At 36.2% G+C, this 26,333-nt stretch overlaps 1 protein-coding gene across 14 annotated transcripts in view; it reads right to left on the bottom strand.

Moving 5' to 3' along the window:
- Positions 1-26,037, bottom strand: part of mef2c (MADS box transcription enhancer factor 2, polypeptide C (myocyte enhancer factor 2C)) — a 167,552-nt gene extending 141,515 nt beyond the window's left edge. For 6 of the 14 annotated variants that reach the window (XM_012968434.3, XM_012968871.3, XM_012968783.3 and 3 more), the window contains exons 1-2: positions 25,857-26,035; positions 8,100-8,183 (exon numbers count right to left, since the gene is read on the bottom strand). The gene's annotated coding sequence lies outside the window, so the exon portion shown is untranslated. 14 annotated transcript variants of the gene reach the window in all.
- Positions 26,038-26,333: the final 296 nt, after the last annotated feature.

Genomic DNA, 26,333 nt, shown 5'->3' with positions numbered 1-26,333 from the left:
GCACAAAGCAAATATTGGTGCATCTATGGAAATAAAGGATTTTTTAAAATAAATGCTTACATAGAATTTAAAGAAACAAAACATATTTGGCTACCTGATCTACCAAAACCCTACCTAGTCTTGCTTGTACATGAGACTGCCAACATTTAATATGGACAATTAGGAGGTACAGTATATAAACGAAATAAAAAATGTTTAAAACACTTTGCAATGTAATATTGTTTATTAGACAACAATTAAACTGAAAAGTGACTTGAACATTTATGGGTTCCCAAAATGAATATAAATGTTAATCCTATTACATGCAAGCAAAAAATTTTGCAATAAATATATTTGTCAACAGGCCCGGACTGGCAATCTGTAGATTCTAGTAAATGACAGAGGGGCCGCTGTAAGATGCCATAGACAGTTACTATTTATTTGGCCTGTGGGGTCAGTATTAGCATCTGTGTACTTAAAATGCCAGGGCCTATTTTAAATCTTTTTCCAGACCTTTTTGTCAAGGACTTTTACTACATGTCTTAACTGTAAAAGAAAGAAAGTAGGATGTCCAGAGGTTTTGGGGAGTGTGTGGGCAAAAAGGGGGTCTTGACTGTTGTCCATTGCAAGAGATACATTGAGACTGCTAAACATAGCAGGGCAATTAAATAAAATGGTAGAACAATTTATAGAACTAATATTTTTGTTTGGTTTTGTAAAATTTGAACTCTGGAATAAAGTTTCTTACGATGCACTAAAAAAACAAAAGAGCTCAAATACAATTGAAAAGAATATTTTTTTGCCATATTTAACACCACATCACTCATTATTTTGCTGGGAAATGCATATGCCTCAAATGAGACTGTATCTAGGGGCAATTAAAATACCCACCCTTTATATTTTTAATGTGATTTTATTTATTTCAATGAAAAGTACACTATAAATATGTCATGATTTTTCATGAAATGTGGCATACTGAGTGGGGTTTGAGTACATATATTTATTATGATCCTTATAACAAATCCTGTACAATGATCACGGTGATTGACGATGATTTAAGCACAATTTTATAGTTAAAGGGGAACTGCCATTTATACAAACAAACATGCATACAAATTGTGCTCAATGCTTAATTTTTCAAAAGTAGATTTTATTTTTCTCTTACGTTTCAGGGTGTAAATGCTTTATGATTGTGCTTACTCAGCCTAACATTGTTTCCCTACTTACCAACCATTCGCTCTGCAATTGCTGAACAATTCTCTATATCAGCCGGTGACAGCAGGTGAAATCTGTCAGTGACTCACAGCATGAGTGTGTTGTCTCCAGCCGGTAAGAAAGTAGAAAGAGTTCAGCAGGAAAGTCTCTAAAGAACTTATGTTTTTGCTCTATAAAATGGTCTACGTTTATTTATGATTATTAAATTGAGTTTTCCGTACAAAAGTTGCAGCATTTAAAACACAAGGGAATCTCACTATGTAGCATCAAATATTCACATTATAACATGTAGTATCACTTTAGGGCACAAATGGAGATGTGCACAAAGCTTATCTTGGAAGAGAAGAGAGCTCTGATCCCAACAATATATTAACCCAATCAGGAGATTCGGGAGCCACTGAAAAAAATCATCTGCCACTTTATCGTGTCTGCCAGCACTGCATTCAGTCAGAGCCACACTATGTATTATCATGTCTTGTCTCCACCAATCTAAAGTATTTTAAAAAGTTGTTGTACTCACTGTGCTTTAGATGCCGAATGGCATTTACTGGGGAAATAAATGCTCTTAAACGGATTCCAGGGCCTGATTTAATCTTTAGTAGCTCTTATTTATGAATAGAACAACAGTCAAGCTAATGGTCACTAAGGGGCTCATTTACTAACCATCGATTTTTAATTTTAAACTCAATTCAAATTTTTTTTTGCAACTTCTCAAAGATTGATTATGTGTCTAAACGGCTAAAAATCCGAATTCAACAATTTGCCAGATTAAACTTGCCAAATTCATGTAGAAGTCAATGGCAGAGTCCCTTTCCTTGTTGTCTTTTCTTTTGTCTCAAAACTTTGCTGATTTGGGGTTTGTCCGAAAATCCCGACTTTTTCAATTGTGTCAGCAACTTTTCCGTGCAACGTTTTTTTAGTAAATATTAGACATTCAGGAAAATAAGTTTAGACGAATTCGAAAATAAAAACAATGAGAAATGATGGAGTTTTAGTAAATCTGCCCCTACACCTCCAGGATTTGTGGCTACTAGGATGCAAGCAGCACAATGTAAATGTCAGGCTTTGGGATTGCCTCTAACGGGAAAACGCCTGTTGGCAGATAATCAGGCATGACCCCTTCTTCCCCAGCTCTGATTGTACAAAGAAAAGCAGTGTTCTGTGAAGGTGATGATGCCTATTTCCATTAATCAGCAGATTTAGTGCTCATCATGTTAAAGGGGAAATGGTCATATTTATTTGCAGGGATTAGCTTCCTGTCCCAATCAAAGTGTGCATTTTTGAGGCATACAGATGTCAATTTATAAGGTAAAGTTTCTGGTCAAAATAATGTCAACATCAGGTGCTTTGGATCCAACAGGCAGCAGATGTGACAGATTGAGAGAGAGAGAGATGAAAAGAGGATAATGTACTGCCTGCTGTAATTTATAAGGCTATTAGAAACGGCCTAAGTGCTTTTATAAAGGTCACGGATCTCCGAGGTGACTTCTAATAGTCTTTTCAATTTTAGTAAGAAGCATATTATCTATTATAATCTACAAGTGTTTATTTATGATTCAGAAACCTAAATTGAACCTCAGCTTCCTGCATAACTAGACAGCAGCTATCAAGGAGGATTGTTGAGAACGGTAGTTCATCAGTAAACACTATGCCACATCCCAGAACCACATAAAAACCCAGTCCTTCCACACATTTTATGCCCAGAGAGTCTCGCCTATATGGGTATGGATTTCACTTAAAGTGATGTTTACTTTTTTAAAAAGATTTTAAGTTGTTTTTGGGTAGAGCTGCCTTTTAATATGAGGGTATAAATGGAGTTGCAAGAACAATGTATATAAAAATGAACTCCTAGGGGAAGGTAAGGAAAAAAGTTTAGGGGGGAGGTATGTAAGAGGAGAATAAAGCAGGATGTAAAGAAAAGAGTAAAGACAATAACATAAGATTATTGCATATAGGAAAAGTGATATATAAATATATACATATATTTTACACCAGTCAAAAAATGCATTAGTATTAAGCCCATGAAAGCTGCTGTATATCTGTTTGATTTAGAGAAAGAAAAACCATGTTGCTCTATAATATATAGTAATTACATGTAGAATAATTAAGTTTTCTAGACTGTGACAAGCATTAGAACATAAGATGCCTTGTTTAGTGTGTATAACAGAAAGAAAACAATGTGTTTATTCCACAAAGAATGGAAACTGGAATACAAGTGAGTTGAATACTGAAGTTTGATAGAGAAGACAGCAAAATGATCACTTGGGTGACACCAGTATCACTTCCTCAGAATCGGCCTTTTGAGAACTGGATACTGTATTTTAGTCAACAAAGTCATTTTGGATGTAAGTATTGTTCAGCTTATCCCTTTATAAAAAAATGCACTCAGGGTTTCCATGGAGCACACGGGTTAAGAAACAGCTATTTTCTAGCTATTTCACATGAAAATAAAACACTCAACCTGTCCTAAAGTTAAAGGAAATTTTCATTTCCGCTCTTCCACACAGGTAACAATTTTCTATGTTGCTTTGAAAACTCTACCCCCACCCTCATCCATCATCCCACTGTAATAATAGCGAAGCAGTGAGCAGGGGTCTTTCTTCCTGCTCCTGCTTGCTCTTAACCTGGGTTCATGCTGGGTGTAGCTCTTGAAATGCGCTTTAAAAAATTATTTTAAAGGGAGCCAGGGTGGTTGCCAAAGCAACCCACCCAGGGATGAATCAAGACTATAGATTAATGTATCTTTTTGATTGTTACCAAGAGGATTTGCTCTTTAGGCAGTCCAGGCGACCTGCCATAATTTATAAAAAAAAAAAAAATCTTTAGAAACTGGTATTAAATAAAAAAAGAAAATTAGGATGACATGTAAAAGGCATGGAGTTTGCCACAGTTTATAAGGAAAAGAAATGACAGTTAATTGTGTGTCCTGAAGTCTCCGATGGTTTCCATTAGAGTAAACAAGGTGCTCAGGCTTAATGTCAAACTTTGGGGCACATTTACTAACCCACGAACGGGCCGAATGCGTCCGATTGCGTTTTTTTCGTAATGATCGGTATTTTGCGATTTTTCGGAAAATTGTCGCGACTTTTTCGTAGCCATTCCGAAAGTTGCGCAAAATCTGCCGATTTCTTTGTAGCGTTAAAACGCTTTTTTCGCGCAAGTCGTAACGGCTACGAAAAACTCGCGTTTTTTCGCGCAAATCGTATTGGTAACGAAAAAGTCGCGACAATTTCCGAAAAGTCGTAAAGGCGCAGAAAAAATCGCAAAAAATACGATAAAAGTCGCAAAATGTTCGTTTTCCAATCGGAATTTTTCCAATTCGGATTCGAATTCGTGTCTTAGTAAATCAGCCCCTTTGTGTTCATATATAATGTTGCTGCTCTATATGCACTCTGATATTTTGTTACAAACAGCAGATAAATATATTAATATATATATTCAAATATATGATTGTTATACGAGTGATACCTTTATTGGAAACAATGGCCAGACTGTTGAGGGCCACGCAAATGTCCACACTTGACAATGACGAACATAAATATGTAAAGCAGCTGCAAAAAGGAGCAGACTCGCCATCCCTTATGATTGTGTCCCCTTAATTGGAGGCTCGCTAGGTGGTCCCTGAGAAACACTGCTCTACAGAACTGCCAATAAAGATAATCAGAGAGATTTGTGTATTCCATATCATTTGCATTTCCTCATTTCAACTATTATCAGTAATGCTGCAAGTGAGCAGCATGTTAAAGATCCTGGCACAGTTATATAATTAGCCGACTTTTCATTGCTTTAACATTTATCTCAGAGAATTATTAACATTAAAAATTCACAGTAGCCCGTGCAATGGCATTTGGAGGAAAGTCAAATGCATCTTCATATTTTTTGGTTGTATTCTCTGTATCAGCTAAAAGCCAAATGGGAATTTTTTGTGTGTCTTTTACAGCCTTAGCGTCTGCGGTGCTGCAAAAAAGCCCATTGATTTCAATACATTTTTCATGAAAGAAAATATTGTGAAAAAATGCCCAATAACTTTGCGGCATTGTGCACAATGGTTTTTGGTGAAGCGAACCAGGACATATCATCACTACCTATGATCCCCCTTATCGCCTTTTATAGCTTTGTGTCAAAAAAATGAAATGTATCCTTAGCAACCTCCCAATGGTTTAATAATGAGGTAAATATGAGGTAGCAGACAAGGGGAGAAAAGGGAGTTGTAGAAAGGATCAAGCCATATGTAGTGCAGCAATGGGCAGTCTATTACTTAAAAATCAATGTTATGCAACAAAATGGGAAGTTTCTTATAATCAGCTGTATTGTATTTTATTCCTTCCAGAAAAAAATCTCTTTTCCAGGGTTGGCCATAGGTCGATTGAACCTATTGGTTCCAATAGGTCCCAACCCAAATTGTGAACCCTCACAGTAGCTAACCTCCCAGCGCTGTCTGTCCCCAACTGAAGTGCTCATCACAATCTCACAAGAGAAGCCTGCAACGTCAAGACACCTGCAAGAGGCATGGGGTTCAATGTCTGTGTAGGGTGGAGAGATAGGTGAACAGACAGCTACACAGCAGCAGCAGCAGCAGCCAGGATCAGTCAGCAGAAAAGAGGGTGAGGCAGGCACCATATGCCTGCCCAGCAACAGAGGCCTTGTGGCCTGCCAGCCAGCAACACCCAATCTAGGGAGCTCCATCAAAATGGTTCAAATTGGGTCCAGCAGTTGACGCAGTTAATTTCCAGCCCTTGTTGATGTTTGTTGAACACAAAATAAAGGATTTTGTGGAACATGATTCACATATTATGTGCTAGAACTGTCACCATTTTGGTGTTTAAACAACACTGTAATGCAGGGGTCCCCAACCGCTGGTCCGCGGGCTTCTTTCTAGTGGGGCGCAGTAAAATGCAATGTAAATTAAGCACCACCTGAATAATGCTTGTATAAAAGCGCCACTCCAATCAACGCGGGGCGCATGTAGAGGCGCGTAGAAAAATGGCGCATATAGGAATACGCAGATGAACGTGCAAATTGATGCGTCAGGCCTATAAAGGCCCCCCCCGGTCCGTGGAAAAATTTTTGCGCATGGCAGCGGTCCTTGGAGCTAAAAAGGTTGGGGACCACTGCTGTAATGGATATAATCTGTTTCATAAATAGCCTTTATTAGTTTTTCTTCCAGTTTTATGTGTAATGATACATCTAAGTTTCTCAGCATACATTTTATTTGGCAGCACACAATGTTTGTCAGTCACTGACAGATTTTACCTGGTTTCAGGCTGATTCTAGTGTGAGAAAGTGATTTGCGTTGCCAAGCTACTAAACAGGCGAATACTATAGTATATAGTTTTGAGTATATCTTAGTATACTCATATATGTATATCTCATCAGGTATGGGATCTCTTATCCAGAAACCTCCAAATAAAAAAAAATATTGTAGAACCAAATTACAGAAAGATCCCTTATCTGGAAAACCCCAGAACCCAGACATCCTAGATAACAATTCCCATACCTGTACTATTCCCCTTTAAAGTTGCACAAGCAAAAAATATTGCCCCGTCTATTTTGACAACAGACAATATGATATTAATCTGAATAACCTCAGCACTTATCACAAGTGAAAAAAGATGTAGCAACTTAAATTGCCAATACTGCATTAAAAATGCATGATTTCTGGCAAAACAATTAAGATTGTCATGGTGTACTAAAAGTGATTGGATGAAAGATCTTCCCTCCTTCACTGAAAACTGAAAACTACATAATATATTATATTACAGATCTATTTTGCATGGACTTTCTAACAAGTTGGCATACAAGATCCACTGCATATACAGAGGTGTTTTAATACAGTCCTTCATCTCTTTCCAGATGGGCTCCACTTCATAGCATCAGTAATGCAGTGAGTCAGATAGGCAAGTACATAACCAACCATCATAATAAAGTTACTGATCAGTTGGTTTCTAGGTATAAATAAGATACAGTGGGGTTGATTCACTTAAGTGCGATAACGCTTATCGCATGCTTTTTTGCGTTAAAATTGACGCAAAAAAACGTGTGTTTCGCTAAAGTATTATTACATGCGTTAAGTCGCATATCGCATGCGTTAAATAGTGCACAACCAAATGCGTTAATTTTAACGTGTTGCGTTAATTAGCGCGCAGAAATAATACGCATTATTCACAAACACTTAGACGCACTAAATATCGCATTAGTCTGTGCGAAAATTAACACCTACTTGGGGTAGGCGGTAATTATAGAAAAGTTCATGAGCTTTTGGCAACACAATATGGACTTTGCAGTGGGATTTATTCAAGTATGTGTTGGCCCTAGAGTGATGCAGCCTCCAGTTTGCAGGGAAATGGTCATTTTCAGAACAGTAGTTTTCCGAAAGTAATGGCGTGTATGGCTAATATGGCGTGCGTTTTTTCGCATACGGTGACAATTTGTGCGTGATGCATTAATTAGCGTGCATTGCATCAAAAACCGCTCGAAAATAAATAACGCAAACAGCATCGCTTCTAAATTAACCCAAGTGTCCTTTTCGTGAATCGTGCATTAAGACACGAAAAATAAGACATGATAAAAGTTTTACCCCGCATGCTATAAATAGCGCTCGTTTTAACGCACTTTAGTGAATCAAACCTAGTGTGTTCAGATGTGTTGAGTTCTATATTGTGATAGAAAGTGGCTACTACTTTAAACAGCTGCATAGTTAAGACTTTGCTGGAATATGTACACATATTCCTTACTGTACAAAACGTTTTAAATATTTATTTTAATTGACACCAGTGCTACACAATCCCATAAGATTTTTGGGTGGAAAAACTATGTACAATCTATTGCTGTATATGAGTAATATTCTAACACTGATACAACCCTTGTTTGCATCCTGAATGTCTTTATGAACACACTGCACTCACCTCTCACACATCTGTTTCTGAATTCATCTGGTAAATTCTTGTTGGCGATTGCATTGAAGTTACTTCACAGTTTCTTTATGGCACCTTTTGAAAAAGAGCAAACAAGGTCACTGTACTGTAAAGAAAATATCACAACTGGATCATTAGATATTAAATCCATATTTTAAAGGCTGCAATATGTTGAGAATGCAAGAACTTTAGTCATTTATTAAACCTATTAAAATGTATTAAAGGCAACTTGGTATTGCTGAGAATTCAGCATTTGCATTACATTACTTGCTGTGCATTTACTAACAGGTTAATAGATGCAGCTTGTCTGTAAATGGACAGATAGGATGTTACATGGATGTCTGTGATCCAGCTTTATTTATTCTCACTGTAAAAGCTAAAAAGCTGTAGAAGGCGTAATAAGCATCAAATGCCAATTTATCACAAAAGCCTTTTTTGGCACCTTCCAAGAGAAGATTCCACTAAATTCAGATGCTGGTTTGCAGAAGGGAAAATTTGCTTTATAGTTGCATCCATCTTCTAACATGCATTATAAAAAGGAAGCAATAATAATAATAATCACAGCAGTAATAATAATGGAACCAGGGAAATAAGATCCCAAATGTTCTTGCCACAGGGTACAACCAGACCTGTGTATTTCATGGCCAAAATAGTGAGAGTTGGAATTAAAGCTACTTGCTGTGTATATAGACTGGGCACATACTGTAGATCCACAAGCAGTAGATGAACTTGAACTGATATTTATTGTTTAACAGCTGGGGGGTTCTATAAGGAGAGGTATGGCATTATGCTTAACTCCATTGCATTTCTATGTATCAAACCATTTTAGTGTAAAGCATAACTATACTGTTTGGCTTGTTCTTTATTATGAGCAAACTTCTTGTAGAATGAAAAAAACTGTAAACGCCATAAGGATGCATGCTGGTTAAAGGCTTGGTAATGGTAATGAAAGCAATGAGTGCTCATGAGAAAAGACTCGGTAGAACCGGCATTACATTTTGTCTTTTTTTTTTTTTTTTTTACAGAAAACAGTGTCAGAAGAAATGCCTGGGAAAGAACTGGGAAGTCAAGCGAAATGCCTGGGAAAGGGTCACAGAGGGGCATAGCAGTGTCCTCATGTATAGATCTTGCCCGGAAGACAGGCTTGGGAAATTCTGTAATGGGTGGGAAGGATCAGACTTCCCCATCTTAGAAATCATGAACTAAATCTATAACCATAAAAGCAACATTTATTTTGTGCTGATTCTCTGTCGGTTGCTGACAAGGAGATGATTCTGAGTTGTTTCTTCCTCATGTGTCAACTCTCTATATATAGAATTATTGTACATGATTAGCCAGGTAACAGGTAAGCCATTGCATTACATATGGAAGCATATGATTGGATGAGTGCAAGTGAACGGAGATGAACACTAGAATAAATAATTAAAAAATGAGAATATAAATAAATCCTGAATAACTATTAATACAGATTTATTATCCAGAATGCTCGGGACCTGGGGTTTTCTGCATAACAGATTTTTCTGTAATTTAGATCACCAGATCTTAAATCTGCTAAACAAAATAAATTGAACATTAAATAAATCCAGTAGGATTGTTTTGCCCCAATATTGAATTATGTAGCTTAGTTTGGATCAAGTACAAAGTTAAGAGAAAAAACTAAATACTTTAAAAAAATAGAATGATTAGCTTAAAATGGAGTCTATTGGAGATGGCCTTCCTGTAATATAGAAGTTTCTGGCTAACAGATTTCTGAAAAATGGATCCTATGCCTGTAGTGTTTAGGGTTCCCTTGGTCCCTACCCCTTGCACATTGTGTCTGGGAAAAAGGTGCAACAAGTGCAGAGGTGGATTCTCTGGGCTCCAGGCTTGTTCAGCCAACATCCTGCCCTTTCTCTGTCATTGCTCTGCCAATGCCCAATCCAACAACACTGAGCCCCTGGATATTAGGGACCTTGGGCGACTGCCTGGATAGGCCTTATGGGGATCATCCACTGAACAGGTGCATTTTGTAAGGTTTTATTGAGCATTACTGTTTTGCACAAAACCGTGGAGCAGGTTTGAATTTCCATCATTATTCTTATTAGAAGATGTATGTAGCGATTTTTGACACCACAATCTCCTTGTACTGAGATGGTATAATAGTAAAAATTATATTTTTGGGAAGAAACATACAAAAATATTTTCTTATAGGCATGCAAATGTTAAAGTATAGAGGCCCAATATAAATTATGACAAAATAATGTTATTTTCTGTATATAGTATGTGTCTTGCAGAGTAAAACAAGGTTATAACCATGTCTGTGATTCTTAGTTGATATGTTTTTCCATAGGAAATGTAATTCAGCCATCTAACGTGTTCCATACCAAAGATGGCAACTGGAGGTCAAGTATGGCAATAAAAAGGCAAGATGGATGTAGGACTTGAGGGCAAACTGCAGAACAAATATGTTTAAAGAACAATACAGTAATGTGACCCTCCGAAGAATGAATTAGGATAAACTGCATGTTGCAAAAATGTACTTCTGTCCAGAAATCATCAATCTGAAGCCAGACAATAGAAAAGCAAAGCCTTTTAATACACAAAGTAACCGTCTGCAGACAGGTGAGTAGTTACAAGGGGGATAATACAGTCATGGCCTAAAGAGGTCACATGGGCACAAAAAATAAGGCTTTCACCATAAAAAAATTGAAAAACTTCTTGTATAAAGGGGCTGAGGTTGAAGTGTATGTGTAGACTGATAGACAATAAGAAATGCAAATTGGTAATGCATTAAAATTAAATGTTTTAAATAATGTAAGGGGGCAGTGTATCCCTTGTTCCCCTACTTGTACCCCCTCCTTTGTCTCGCTCTAGATTGATGATTTCTAAAGAGAAGTATTGTGAATTGTTTTGTGGTGTGTCATTTTTCCTTGTACAATCTTTGGAGGGGTCACAATCTGTTTAGATGCCATTTTCATCTGATATTACACTTTGAATATCTTTGTTATCCAGTTTGCCCCTAAGCCCTACATCAATCCTGCTTTCCCTATGCTAGGGACCAGATCATTTATTTTTGCCCTTAACCTATACAAAATGTACTTTAGGATATGTGTTAATGTCCAATAATAAATAAGTAAACTATAATATTAAAAAATGATTTGTTATAAGAATATAAATTCATTTTATAAGTAGGGTTGCCAGCTACTATAATGTTGAGGAATGATATCTCTTTTTTTCCAGTGAAATGTCAATTTATTTGATTTTAAGTTTTCCTGCGTTTTTCACTGATATTTTTGGTCCCACCAATGTACAGTATAATGCATAATGAATATCCCTGATTTATATTTTCCAGATTTTACACCATTTACACATAACATGTGGGTTCTATTGTGTATGCCTGGTAGCTACTGTCCTAATTGTTCTTTATAGGAACAGAAATCTCATATGCCTTAAGTAAAGTGAAAATGCTAAAACACTTGCATAACTTAATGTTTTTATTTTGATCAGTAGGAAAAGCTATATATTTGCTTAAAGCAGATACATTTAATTATTTATTTTGAAAAATTTCCAGGACAGGACTAAAGCACCCTCTGCAGAATGGAACTGGCACATTGCAGTGACTTTGAAGATTCAAGCCTGTAACCTTGGCCTCTATTTGGTCCTAAATCTCCTTTATGGATTGCAGTATCCTAATTACACAAAACAGGCAGCTTTCTGATGTATTCTTTGTTCATACTTAACAATAAAAATACATCTAGATGCATATTATGCTAAAACTCATATGTGCTACAGCATTCAATTTTCATTCCATGAATAGCTGGCTACGTACATGAAAACATACATTTCTTTATACATATTGGATAATTCAGGTGCCAGAAATCAAGAAAAATGAATTCAGAACAAACCTTATTTCTGTAACCTATTATGTAAGAAGCACGTCTGACCAAAATTGTTGGGCAGAAGATTAATTTCAAAGTCAGAAGTGTCAAGGAAAGACTAAATTGCTTAATTAACTCCTGTCATTATTATATGTATTAAAAATAACTATTCCAGAGCAACCCCATATTATTTAATTAATGTAATTTTAAAAACTAGATCCAGAGGAGCGGGTCAGTTTCCAGGCATTTTTCACAATAAACAGTGAGAGTTGAATAGGGATTTTATTCTGCTTGATTGTCTTATAGAATAATTGAGAGGCCACAATACTGACACATACTGTAATTGTTTGTTATTTGTGTGATTCTCTAAATTAAAATGCAGAGGTCAGCAAATAAACATGTTTGAATTCTTGATTTACCATTTTGTATAAAACATGATGTCTGTGTGGATTTACAAACAACCCCTAATGTGATAACTTGCATGCAACACAGTTCTCTAAAGTGGCACCGCACAATTTAAAAGTTGTTAAGAATTCATTCATAATGACATCTTTGCAGCTCCAACTTTGGAACAATTTGGCTACGAATAGGTCATTTTGACCTGAACAGTAACATTTCAGATTTATAACTGAGGCTCGTAGGCGTCAATTGACTAAAGTACGATAAAGTGTGCTAATGACCACTGCACTAGAAATAGCTCCAGAAAAATCACACAAAGCAGTTCACCAACCTGCATCCATTCTCTGTGTGCTGATTTTTGTGCTGTGTGCTGATTTTGTGCACCTATATATTTTGTGTCTATTATCACATCCATGAAAGCTAAGTCAAGCTTCAGAATGTTGCCTAGCCACAACAAAAAGCACACATTTGTGTGTCTAACTGGGGAACAATGTGTGGTATCTGGCAGGGCAGCCACTGGGGCCCATTGTTGTTATTAATTATACAAGGGGGTGCCCACATTTTCTTCATTTTTCACATGTTCTTGTGTATCTAACATAGCTATATTATATATAGTTCTGATTGTCTTGGTAGACATGCTAGTACCATGGTTTAAATTATCACCTGTAACAGAAAACATATCATCATCATCATCATCATTAACATTTTACAACGTCTTGGTTTCTCCCATTACAGTCTCATTTTCACTTTCTGCACAAATATCTCTGATAACGGCACACTTTTATAACAGTCTTGCATCCATATTCTTGATTCATAATGATCAGGGGATCAAGATAATTGCTTTCCTCTTGTTACCATTCTTGCCTATTGCAACTTTTCCCTTGCAACATTTGCAAGGCACTAAACCAGCCACCTGGATTTCCTCCTCTTTATTTTTTTCCGTGTCAGGTGTAAAGTCATGAATTGTCATCCTTGTCTCGAGTGCTACTAACGCCACTACTCCATATAACAGCTCAAGTGCTCTCTTCTCATATCAGCCCTTTCTTGCCTATTATTATTCATTAACTACTGGTCTGTGGGTTTGCCAGCAACAGACTTCACAGGATGGCTCAGGACCTGGAGAGCTGGCTGTCACTAAAGATGGTTCTCATTATTTTCTTTTCTGCATTTCATCAAAGCTATATTAGAACTACATATAAACACATACATTTGTTGCCAGGCATTCTATAGATTTTTAAATTCTTCTACTGCTAGATGTTCTTAGCAGCATAATGATGCTGTTCCTTCATCCTTCCTTGTGACATTAAGTATCTGAAGGAAGCCTTAATTGTCCCAATATTTTTATCCTTACCTACTTACAAGATAATTTCAAATTCTATTTTATTTTTAGCTTTTCTCCTTACACAAGTACTCAAACTCCAGTGCAGAACACAATTGCATTCGGTGTAGTGCTGAAAAGCAGCAACCAATAGATTATTGTAATTCTGTACTGTGTTCATGCTGATAGCTTTGTTGGCTTTATGGTTTCTTTGTATGACCAGCAAAAGGGGAGATTGTGTTCACTATTTATCAAAAAGGGGCACTTCAGAGTGGCCCAAAATAGATTTAATGACTGCTGTTCAATTATACTGACTAACCTGGGATTCGAAACTTAAGCATATTAAACTCTTACTGACAACATTAATATAAGAGGAAATCTCATACTTACCTTGGGTAACAAATATATTGGTACAGTTATTCATACTTTTTAAGTTGAAATTGTTGTTTAGTAACATAAGCATTTACTTTTTTCCTCTTAAAAACAGACAGAATTCTTTTTTATTCCCAAATTTGGGAAAGTGAATCTGTTTTCTTCATGCAGAGTCTAATGCTTAGCAGTGTCAATGGCATTTATTAATATTGGGATTCTGACGACTCTGTCAGAGGCAAATAATAAATTAACCTACAATGAAAAACAGAACACCACCGTTTAACCATATACACCAACCCCCTTAATACCCATGAAGCTGTGATCTTAAAATTTAGAATGGGATAGATTACACCAATAAACTACTTGGTCTACTGTATGCTAAAGCTTTTGAAAATAGTATAAGAGAAATAGCTTATGGTTTTCCTTGTTACACAAATAGTCATCTGAAACTTGTGATCTTCTTTGTAAAACAATAGAAAAAGATAAAGAAATAAAGACACAAACATCATACAAACATTTAATATGGACTGATTCTACCACGGGCAGGTCCTGTCTAGAGAGTGAAAAATGAAGCTTAATGATATCAGTAGGTTACAGGCTACATGTTGGTTTGGAGAGCTTTCTGCATACTTTGCCTGCAACTTCAAAGCTTGTGGCTTTCAAATGTGCAGAATACCCTCTAAAACAGACTTAAAGTCAATCACAAGGGATGTTAAATCTGAAGCTGAAGCTGATGGTACCACCTGCCTGTTAAATGTCACTCACCAGATGGTAAAAGGTAACTGAATAGGTATAATCTGATAAGAGTTAACTGTAGTAACCCAATTAGTTTACCAGAATAGGATGGAGTGAAGAGGAACGGGGAATTATCCAAACAACTGCAATATATGCTTCATAGGGTCTTTCTTCTTAAATGAAACATACCTTCTATCATATTTAGGGCACCTATTTATTAACATCTCTGGGTGAGGTTAGACCCCATATTGACTTATATGGCTCCCAGTGTGACAATATGTTTTTCTAAATAAATCATTCAGTGTAACTCCTACTTAAATATATAGCATACACCTCATGTCAGGTCATGATGTCTACATACAGGTGGTATTAGAGTTCCTAGTTTGTCTTCATTTTTTTTATGTATGACAATTTTTAAGGAATGAACAGATTCCAGTTCTATATTGATATTTCTAGGATTATGATTATTATGTAATGTTAAAATGGCCTACTGCCCTTAATGCAACTGCATCCATTTCTGTTGGAGTGTTTCCATAATTTCAGTTTACTGGACTCATATTTACAGTGTTTTTCCAGTTTTAAGAAATGTTATATGAACTTTTTTTTGTTGAAAATATACACTCTCCATGGATGGACTGACAGCATCATTAGAATTCTTTGCAAGCATGTTGTTTAGGTTGCATCCTTGTAACTTGAAAACAGTCAGAAGCGCCTTAAGAAAGAAAATGCATAAAACCATGAATACATGATTGTTGTTACTTTTCTTTTGGTACTGAAGCACCAAACAGCAATATAATGTAAATCTTTTATACAAAAGATGAAAATTAAACATATCGTATTGGTAGTGGTTTATTTTATTTATTACTAGAAAAGGATCAGTGTGCTGTATCTGTTACAATGGAAATAAAAATTTTATCCATAAGCAAAGATCTCAGGCACTAAGTTTGCATAGAAATAAAAATACCCCGGCAATCTCTATTTGCCCCAGGAAAATGTTAAAAAGAAAAACAAAACCACAAACTCATTGTGCAGTTATTATTATTATTATTAATTATGATTTCTTATCAAATGGTGTTGTTTTAAACTAGAATAAAAAGGAAGACGATAGGAGTTATTTTGAACTCCTAGGCAGTGTGTAAAGCACAAAAAATGGGTGCATGATTGTGCTAGACTCTGTTTTCTGCCATAAATGTTCTACCCTGGCTATTCTGACTTAAGCAAAAGTCATCACAATATTATCTATAACCCTTTATTTATATGGTGCCAAATTCATTTTATTTTAATCATGAGAATTTTTATAAAAATTACTATTTTTTTTCAAATTACATTTTCTTTTGATGCCATAATGTAATGATGAATTATTTTGCACCACCAACATATGGCATTAGAAATGTTTAGCAAATGATTACCCCTAAAACCTAACCAAAACTGATCAACCAAAACCAAAGTAGACTTGGGCATTTTTGTGGATTACTTGTAATACAATTTAAATTTGATGAGAGAGGATAAGAGTCTATAAAATGACTTGCCCGTGGCCACAAGGAGGTGCTACAGAAACAGAAGCCAGAGTCGCGATTTTAACAACAAAGCATTTATTGATACCTGAAGCAGCAACTGACAAGAATATTGTACTAAAAGGTAATAGAACACCCCCAAAAAACAGGTGATAAAAATATGTCTATTATATTTATTATGGAATATCTAGATCTTTGACCAGGTCCAGCTAAAAGATAATATTTATTAGGGGTTTATTTATTGTTAGGAAGGCAGTGTGCAAAGTATGTAAAACAACCTTTCTTAATTAAACAATTTCCACAGGGCTATGTGTTCCATTTTCAGGGTCAGATTGGGCCAGTGGAATGCCAGGAAAAAACATGGTCAACATGGTTGACTTGTCCCTGCTCCCCTCTCACTCTGAGCCAGGTGCTCCTCTCCACCACTACAAAGTCCGACACACAGACTACCCCCATGAAGGGCGGGGGGGGGGGTAGATGCACCAACTCAACCCTAATTTGCAGTCGGAGCACACAGGGTGCAATGGGGGCCAGACCATTTAGGACAAGGCTGGCTAGGGCCCCTGTCAATGCTATTGGCACCTCATACTGGAGTTCACTACAGCTGCGCACCTAAGTGATCTAACCCAGAGTAGAATAAAGTAGAGGCATCCTGGGAGTAATTTAAAGGGGTACTTCACTTTTAAATAAACTTTTAGTATGATGTAGGCAGTAATATTCAGTGACAGTTTGCAATTGGTCTTTCTGCATTACTTTGCATAGTTTTTCTGTTCTTTAGCTTTCTGTTCAGCAGCTCTGCAGTTTGGTATTTGAGCAACTCTCTGATTGCTAGGGTATTACCAGGCAGTGATTTGAATAAGAGACTGAAATAATAATAGTAAAGGGACTGAATAGATAGACAAGTAATAAATAGCGACAAAATATTTTTTGCCTGCTGGGGTCAGTGACCCTGATTTGGAAGCTGGGACAAGGTAGAAGAGGTAGGCAAATAACTTGAAAACCATAAAGAATAAATTATAAAGACCAATTGCAAATTTGCTAGGGATAGGTAAGTCTATAACATACTAAAACTCAACTTAAAGGTTAACCACCCCTTTAACAACAACTGGAGGGCTACAGAATGGACATCTCTGATTTATGTAATGTTTCCAACCCTCAGGTTGCGGCCCAAGCCTTCCTGCCAGGGGCCCCCCTCTTTTGTAACCAGAGCCGTGCTTTTAACATATCTTTGCAAAAACACATCAGTGATCAGCATGTAATCTTGCTCTGATCATGTTTTATAGTGAATCGTATTTATCAAAGACATTTGTGCTTGTGTCCTGTTACTTGTGGAAACATGTGCACACGCTTTGTGTCTCTGATACCCACACAAAACACAATATCAGACCATATCACTGAGATGCTGTCTATTTTCCCCACAACAGGTGGCGTGGGCTCCACCCTTATGCACAGACGAGCTCGGCTCAAGCAGCTGCCAAAGATCTGCTGATTCTGTCATCCCACTCAAATGCCAAAACCATTACTTAGAATGTTCCATTGAGTATTAAGGTTCTCAGAAAAAAAACCCCAAATATTATGGGGTGGGGGGTGAGTGCCTCCCAACAATGAAACGACTTAGTGCAAATAATCTACTCTTAACTACAGAGAGATCATCTTCACTTATATTCTTTTTTTAATGGCATGCTCCTATTTTTTACATCATTTGGTGATGTCATGATAATATTTTGTGGGCATGACTGTGGTTTCTTTTTAGTTTTATTTTGGAATATTTTACTTAAACTGAACTTGCCTCTGGATTGCTAGATAAGTATGAAGTGCAATGATTGCAATTTTTGAACCCATATAAAAGAGATTGTGCTTAAACCTCTCTATTGGACATGATTTGACTGAGCTTTTGCCTTGGATACATCTATCTTTCCTATCATGTAATGTCCCAAAGCCCATGTAACATCCCAATTTTTGATTTATTTAAACACATTTTAATATTCATTTTTTTTAATCACAGTTGTTCCATTTGAATCCATCTTTACCTTCACATAAATGTGTTCATGTCTTTTTGGCCTATATTTTAGAGTCTGCATGACTTTTTACTTCTGTGCTATTACACGTTGCTAATGTTATCTCGGTACACCTTGCACTTGAGGAGGAGGTACAGAATCTCCGAAACATTTTGTACTGTACGTTTGTCAAGTCTGTGTTTATTCATTAAGCCACACATTAGGGGAAAAGTAACATGTGATGACTGAACATATTTCCGTGTTATCTGTTTTGCTTTTCAATATGTGTGAATTTGTTTGCTTATAATTCTCACTCTTCCATAATACGGTGCATCTAACAAAATATTTAGGTAATGAAATTAAACTTACTTAGTCATAGATGTTTCAAAATGTAAAGAAAAGTTTAAGAAAAAGAAAGTCCTTAATTTAATACAACAATTTGGGATAAGATGGCAACTCAAATCAATTATGGCAGCGGTTTTAAGGCTGTTTTCATAGAATACCTAATGGTTAAGGATTTAAATATAGACTTGCTTGAACAGGCAATTTGGTAAAAATGGCAGGGCCCCTGGGAGCCACCGTTAGATGCTTTCTCTGGGGCATGAGTGCCCATAGTAAACACTTTTCTATCTGTGTTCATAATTCAATTGTTAACAGTCAACTGCCAAGTTAAACAGGAACAATGTATATAAAATTCTATACAATTCAAAATGTATAGTGGCAGCAATGCTCACTCTAGTACTATCCCCTACATAGTCCCGGGGGATGGGATATGAAAGCTATGGAATGACAGTTTTATTATTTAAGTGCTGTGGCTAAAATTTTAAACAGTAGTACCATCAGCCCCCTTTTCCAGGAACACAGGTTCAGAGAAAGCTCCAGATGTGAGAATATTTTACAGGTTTCTTGAACTGGGCCTGGGTCTTATTGTGTTGGACAGCATGGGGCACCAAGATCAATGCATAGACTGTCTTTGGTTAAAGTATCTCTATTTATTTACTAAGGAATAAAAGGATACATAGCACAAAAAAAACATTTTACAGAAATTAAAGATTTTTAATAGTTTTAAGTATGTTTTTTTTAGATTATTCTAGGTTTTGGTGTTTTGGTGTATACTTTTGCTTTACCCTCTTTTCAAACCATTCAATTTCTAAACACAATCATGGTTATTGTCATGTTCATTCACTAGGGCAAAAAATATATAGAATTTTGACACTTCCAAAATTCCCAGTGGATGCACGCATTGACTTTTAGAAAGGGGAAAAGAAGCCAATGTGAACATGAACTAGGAAAAGAACGCCTGTAGGTCTGCAGAGTACAGGAACGTGGACAGGCTATATAGGCCAATTGGCTCCTATTTGACTTCATCTTCAGAGTTTCTATTTTGGAAACCAGGGTCATGTGAAAACTGATACAGCAATGACATGGCCTTGACCAACCATCTTATGTACTCGTCTGTGCCAAGAATCTGATACTGACACGTTACATATTATCATAATGCCTTTTGGTGTTTTTCCTGGAATGGCATTAGGAGATTAAAGCGATTAAGACATATCTTTGCCTATTTTCACCCTAATATTAACCTAGTTTGGCATTTATTTGTTGTGTTTTCCATACAACAAGTATTTCCATGATATATAAAGTACAGAAATGTAATTGAGGGGGGCTGTGACATACAACAATCTGTTCGATACTAGCTAACATACACGTTGTATCAATATGGTAGACAATGCTAAAGTGTGAATTCTAAGTGTGAATAGCCTGACCTTTCAGAAAGTTGGAAAAAATGTTATTCTGTGCGCTAAAACACAGACAAAATAAAAGTGCAGCTTTTTATAGCTTCTCAGTCTAAAGCCCACAACTAGTAGGTGGAAAAAATGTATATTTTAAAGTGGTCTGTTCTGTAAAAGTCTATTATAAAGAATGAAGTTTTGTCCTAGTGTTGTTCTACATTTAAGTGTTTATTGGAATCCCCCCATTCATCCTATACATTTATATTATATGTTATAGTAAAAATTACAGTACTGGCATCTAGGGGTATAGGATGACACGTTTCTGAATACTTTTGAAGTGAAGAGGTCAAATATGTTGCAACCACAAGAGGGTTTCCTTACTCAGTACAAACAAATGTCTAAAATGAAATAGTGAATATGGAACACACAAACTGTATATGTCCTGTCTCTTAATCATCTTAAATGTGCGTAAAACGAGCAGAGGGAAACATTCACATCTCAGTACATGTTATAATAATAATAATAATTGGTAATTCATTCATGATCATTTGGTATAGGCATTATCTCTCAATCTAGAAATCCCCATATTAGTTCAGAATTAAAGAAATGCAGGGCAGTTTACCAAAATATTTCTGTTATATTGTGAGATATATTTTTGATCTTAAGATAAAACTGTGGTTTTATGACTTTAACGTGTATTATTAGTTTTAAATCAAAATTATTGGCTAGAAAATGTTTAATTTATGCTTCTTTCTCATTTTTGTAAACTCATTTATTCACATTAAAACATAGGAAGGAAATCTTTGGCTGAATACATGGATGTATAACTTTTTATAACCCATTGACCTGCCATCAGTGGCTCAAGTTAGAGGATGACAGGCTCTTCCTCCAAGACACACATGTAATTGGTGGAATCTTGGAAGCATGCTTAGCACCAGGGAGCAGAAGGAGCTGCACATATATTACAAGAGGGACTATAGCTTACAAAAACTTGATGACTTATTGACTTATAACATATTTTGTGCCCTGAGTAGTAATTGGTCTATAAAGGAATGTTGCTTCTTGGAGTCATTTAAGGTAAACCATGCTGGCCAGCCTTGCTAGGGGACTGCCATATAAGATCACTTCTATAAATAGTAGTAAAACTGTTCATTGTACCAGGATTGTACTTCAGCTCATTAACATTTTGGGCTAGAATCCATTTGATGAGAAAAATGTATCAAATAATTCAATTGCAAAATTCTCCCATAACTTTCCATTAAGTTTCATGAAATAAACCATCAGATATGTTTTTTATCACATTGTATTTGGTCAGTTATTACTTTAAACAACTAATATTGGGCTGGAAATCAGACCATTCTTTGTTCTAAATTAACACATGTTAAATAGAAAAATGGATCTAGATTATTTTGGTCAGTTGTAACAAATAGCATGTATTAAGCATGTGTCATTTGAGACAATTGTGTCTTAATACTTACTTGATACTTAATACTTAATGACCAATTCATTTTTGTGAGGTTTGGCTGCCAGCAAATCAATTATACCCCCTGAATTTAAGTCCTCAACTGCAAGTGTATGGCAACCAAGGAGTACGGCAGAAGCAGCATCCTGTCACCCCAGAAGTAAATACTGGGGCACATAGAATTTGTCACAGCTCAAATAAAGCGGTGGTGGAATGGTTGCTAGGGGTTGACCCTGGTATGATGAGCCGTGTGTGGTTTCTCAGAGTTCTCTGTTGTTTAGGATCCTGGGAGACACGGGTTCAGGTTTCTTGCCCAATATGCCTATCCAGCATGCCTGTGGAGGTTGGCTTGCACGGCAGAGAGCCCATTATGGGTCATATCATTTGGCAATCATTCCTGTGTGTGGTATATTTATAATAATTATCTCTTGTATTTTAAAACATTTTGTATACTTGCTAATCAAGCAATCATCATTTTTTATCCTAGATTTTTTTTGGTTACTTTCACTCGTTGGCTTGTTTCACTTGGGGGGTTAAAGTAGGGGGTGTGGCCAATTGGCATAAAGTAGGGCAAACAGAATAGTTTGACACTGCGCCAGTCAGGTTTATGCAGAGGCCAGTTGTGGCAGACAAAAATACACACTATTGTGAAGGTAATACAAGCAGACAAAGAAATTCCCACATTGTCTGTAGTACAGGATGACCCAGAATATGGTTCTAAGGCTCGTGTCTGAATACAGCTGCCAAAAGTCACTGGGGTGATTTATAAAGTTTGCACAGTGCATTTTTTTGTGCAAATTGTTGTTTGCGCATGTTTTCTTCTAAACATTTTTTATGCACTGCTGTGCCCCTCTTTCCTTTTTTTTGTGAATCACAGTGAAATGCAAATTGTGCACAAAAATTAGCAAATGTGATTGCAACTTGCAAATACAGGTATAGGACACATTATCCAGAATGCTCGGGACCAAGGGTATTCCGGATAAGGGTTTTTTTTTGTAATTTGAATCTCCATACCTTAAGTCTACTAAAAAATTAATAAAATATTCATTAAACCCGATAGGATTGTTTTGCATCCAATAAGGATTATTTATATCTTAGTTGGGATCAGTTACAAGGTACTGTTTTATTACTACAGACCAAAAGGAAATCAGTTTTAAAGTTCTGAATTATTTCATTAAAAAATCTATGGGAGACGGGCTTTCCGTAATTTGGAGCTTTCTGGATAACAGGTTTTCGGATAAGGGATCCCATACCTGTATTATAAATGACCACCAATGTGTGTAGAACTAGCATATCTGACACTATAGGGCAGATTTATCAAAGTGTGAAATCAAAGCTCACCCCATAAAACTCCACCACTCTCGCTGATAAATATGCCTCTAAAAATTCAAGAAGCAAATAGTATCAATCCCATAGAAATGAACAGAGATCAGTGAAATTTTACTGTGTTGAGCTCTCATTTCACACATGCATGAATAATCTGTAATAATAAACTGTGCTACCAACACACATAGAAAGGGTTCATATGTGTTACAGGGGGTATGAAACCGAACAGCTGTAATGTGCTTGACATGAGTTGTTCAGAGAAAAATATACCAATATACAATTCGTTTCTCGGTTTAGTCTTGCCCGCAGAAACAGGATATAATACATATATGCTGTGCTATGGGTGGTCTGTTGGAGAAAAATACTGTATGAGCATTGGTGCAAAGAAAAGGGTTAAAACCAAGCCAATGTGCACTTTCAGTGGCAAAAAAGTACATTTACACGTAGCCCTCTACATAGCCGGTAAATTAGGATCTTACTTAGCATCAGAATGTTTATGTTTCCAGCAAAATCAGCCCAGATTACATACAATAGCCCTCTGATCTGAGTCCACAGGGAAACCATCAGACACTTGTAAAAGGGAACAATGTACCATGCAGCTGCTGTAGCGCTGTACATTCTATTTCTCTGGATAGAGGTGCAGACACTCAAAGCCTCACCCATCTGAAGCAAGCGTTTTCATGCTTTATTATACCATCATATTTTAAATATATCTAATGAAATGTTTGCATGTGGGGACTTGAATCGCCAATCCATTTATTCTGTAATGAGAATGTTAAATACAATTTTATTATTACATTTATTAAATATCCAGCGATGAGCAAAATTCTTAGAAACTCCAGAAATATTAACTTTGCTGTTATTTCTTTTGTTTATGGAAAAGTGTTTGGTGTCTCGGAAAGAAAAAAAGGTTTTTCTGCAGAAAAAATATAAGGCAAATTGCATCAGTGGAATTTTTCATCAAACCAAATCTTCAAGCAGCAGAATATGAATGTACTGTACATGGCAAGGGGAAAGTCTAATGTAAAGGATTTGATCCGTATTCATAAATGAAGTTAACTGCACATACTCTATTTCTGCTTTTGTTCCTATGGAGCTTTACTTTGGCCAAGAGTTACATCCTGGTACACAAACACATAAATATACACTAGTACATACATGTACATACATATATACACACTGCACACACACACATTTTAAAGCATTTATCTATCTATCTATCTATCTATCTATCTATCTATCATCTATCTATCTATCTATCTATCTATCTATCTATCTATCTATCATCTATCATTTATCCACATATATCACTGTGGGATTTTCTTAATGTATTTATATATAGATAGATAGAAAGATAGATAGATATAAAAGACTGAAGACGAGAAATGTACATTATAAAGCTGGCTGCTGTTGGCTTTACTACAGGCACAGACGTACTCATGTAGCCTCTACTAAATCCGGTTACATGCATGTCTTTAAAAGATATTACACATAGATTCCCTACTACAGATCTCCAACTGTTGTTGAACTACAACCCCCATCCTGCCTGAAGTTCAGCATCATCTAGATGGCAACTGGTTGGATAATAAGAAAGTTCATTACTTTTAAGCAAGGCAAAGTTATCTCCAATATCTACTCCTTTAATACTGTTAGTATACCTATTAGTTAGTATCCAAATACATTTGTGTATGTAACTGGATATGTGGCAGAACCTATACATAAAAATGGGGTTAATATTTCCACCCACATTTGAGCCATATATCTTTACTATCCACCCATCCGAAATGGCATCTAGCATTAAGCTGCCGTATTGTATAAAATGCTGGGGAGCGTTACTTCCATGACACAGTTTTACATTATGAGAAGAATCCTACAGAACTAGCTTTTCTGTGAGTTTCTATTGAAGTGAATGTATATATAGAATATAATTATACACATATTAATCCTCTTCTATTAGTTGACAATATTTATCATTTACAAATGTAACTAAAGTTTCCTTATGGTTTTGCGTCTGTATTTATCAGTATATCACACTTTAGGAACACATTTTATGTTTTGCCTTAAAAGACTCCATAGTCTTCATAAAATGTCTTTGTTTGACATAATATTGTTTGTGTGAATTTGTGTGTTTGTGTGTGCCTCTACATGGGACAGCTATATATATGTAAATATACATCTTTAAAGCTTAGTTCAGGAAAAGCAAACATAAATCACACGTTGCCCTTAAATGCAAGCAAAACATCTGTGTTATTCTGATATAAACTATAGAAAACAAACAGGCCTTGTTACTAGGAATCAGCCTATACTTATTTTCCAGTTAATCAACTTGACTTGGCTCACTGGATTACTGGAAAATCTGCAATTCATCATTTGCTATTGTGGAAACAGTTTTGCTTCTCCTGACAAATGTCCCTAGCATTGCTTGTTTTCTTTATGTATTTGTTTTCTAAATACATATCAAGCAATACTAATACTTAGCCCAGACGGTATAAAGTCAAGCAGGAACAGCCAAAACCGTCATGAACAGGCAACATGTGTTTAATGTGGTATGCCATATTCTCTTCTTTATAATTAAAGCCTCTTTTTGCAGAACAAACCCCCTAAATTGAAAGCATTACATGATGCACAGCTATGAAAGAAGAGTTGAAATAGCATAGAAGGGATTATTACTGATACAATAAAGATGCCTTCCTTCTTTACAGAGTTCTATATTGCAATCCACACATTTTATTCTGTAAAACTGCATGTCAGTTGATCAGAAAATATGGAACACAAGCCACACAGACTAAATTAAGAATAGCATAACATCCCTTTATGCAAGTTTCCAACAAACAGTAAATGCAGAGCTAAGGTTTCAAAGCCGAACCTATTAATTCCTTTAGAAATGTACATTCAATAATGGGTCTGGTTCTAGAAATCCCAAGTCATCTACATCTTTGTTTTGTATAACACAGATCTGGGATACAATCATGTACACAGTCTTCAATACTCCACAAAAAACATATTTACCAAATGTAAGAAAAAAACCAACTTACCAGCGCCCTACTTCTCCAGGAAGTTGCACCCTACAGCACCTGCTGAGGGTATTGTTGACCAAACTCTGACAGGTAAAAATATTCCTGCACCATAAAGCCAGACCAGCTGGCTTTGAAGAGAAACCCCCAGTACGGGCTCTGTTAGCCTCACTCTCCTTCTAACATGAGGACAGTAGCTTTTTCCCCTTTAGCTGTTGACCTGTAAGAAACGAGATTCCTGAGCACAAGTGTCTGGCAGGCCCACATGCACCTGCTCTAGTCAGTCTGGTTTAAATATAGCTGTGAAAGGTATCGCTGTCAACCAGACCTTTGTCAGCGCTGGCATTAGAACACAAGATTATGGTCGCCCCAAACATATGCTTTAAGCTAGCACGGATAATCTGATTTCCACATTCTCCTGTATAGATATATATATAGCTATAGATATCATTTTTTTTAATAAAGTAAATGCTCTTAGTATCTCCAGATTTAATTGTG

Source organism: Xenopus tropicalis, chromosome 1 (genome assembly GCF_000004195.4).
Source record: "Xenopus tropicalis strain Nigerian chromosome 1, UCB_Xtro_10.0, whole genome shotgun sequence".
Taxonomy (NCBI): Eukaryota; Metazoa; Chordata; class Amphibia; order Anura; family Pipidae; genus Xenopus; species Xenopus tropicalis.
This window is presented reverse-complemented; position numbering and strand designations above follow the sequence as displayed.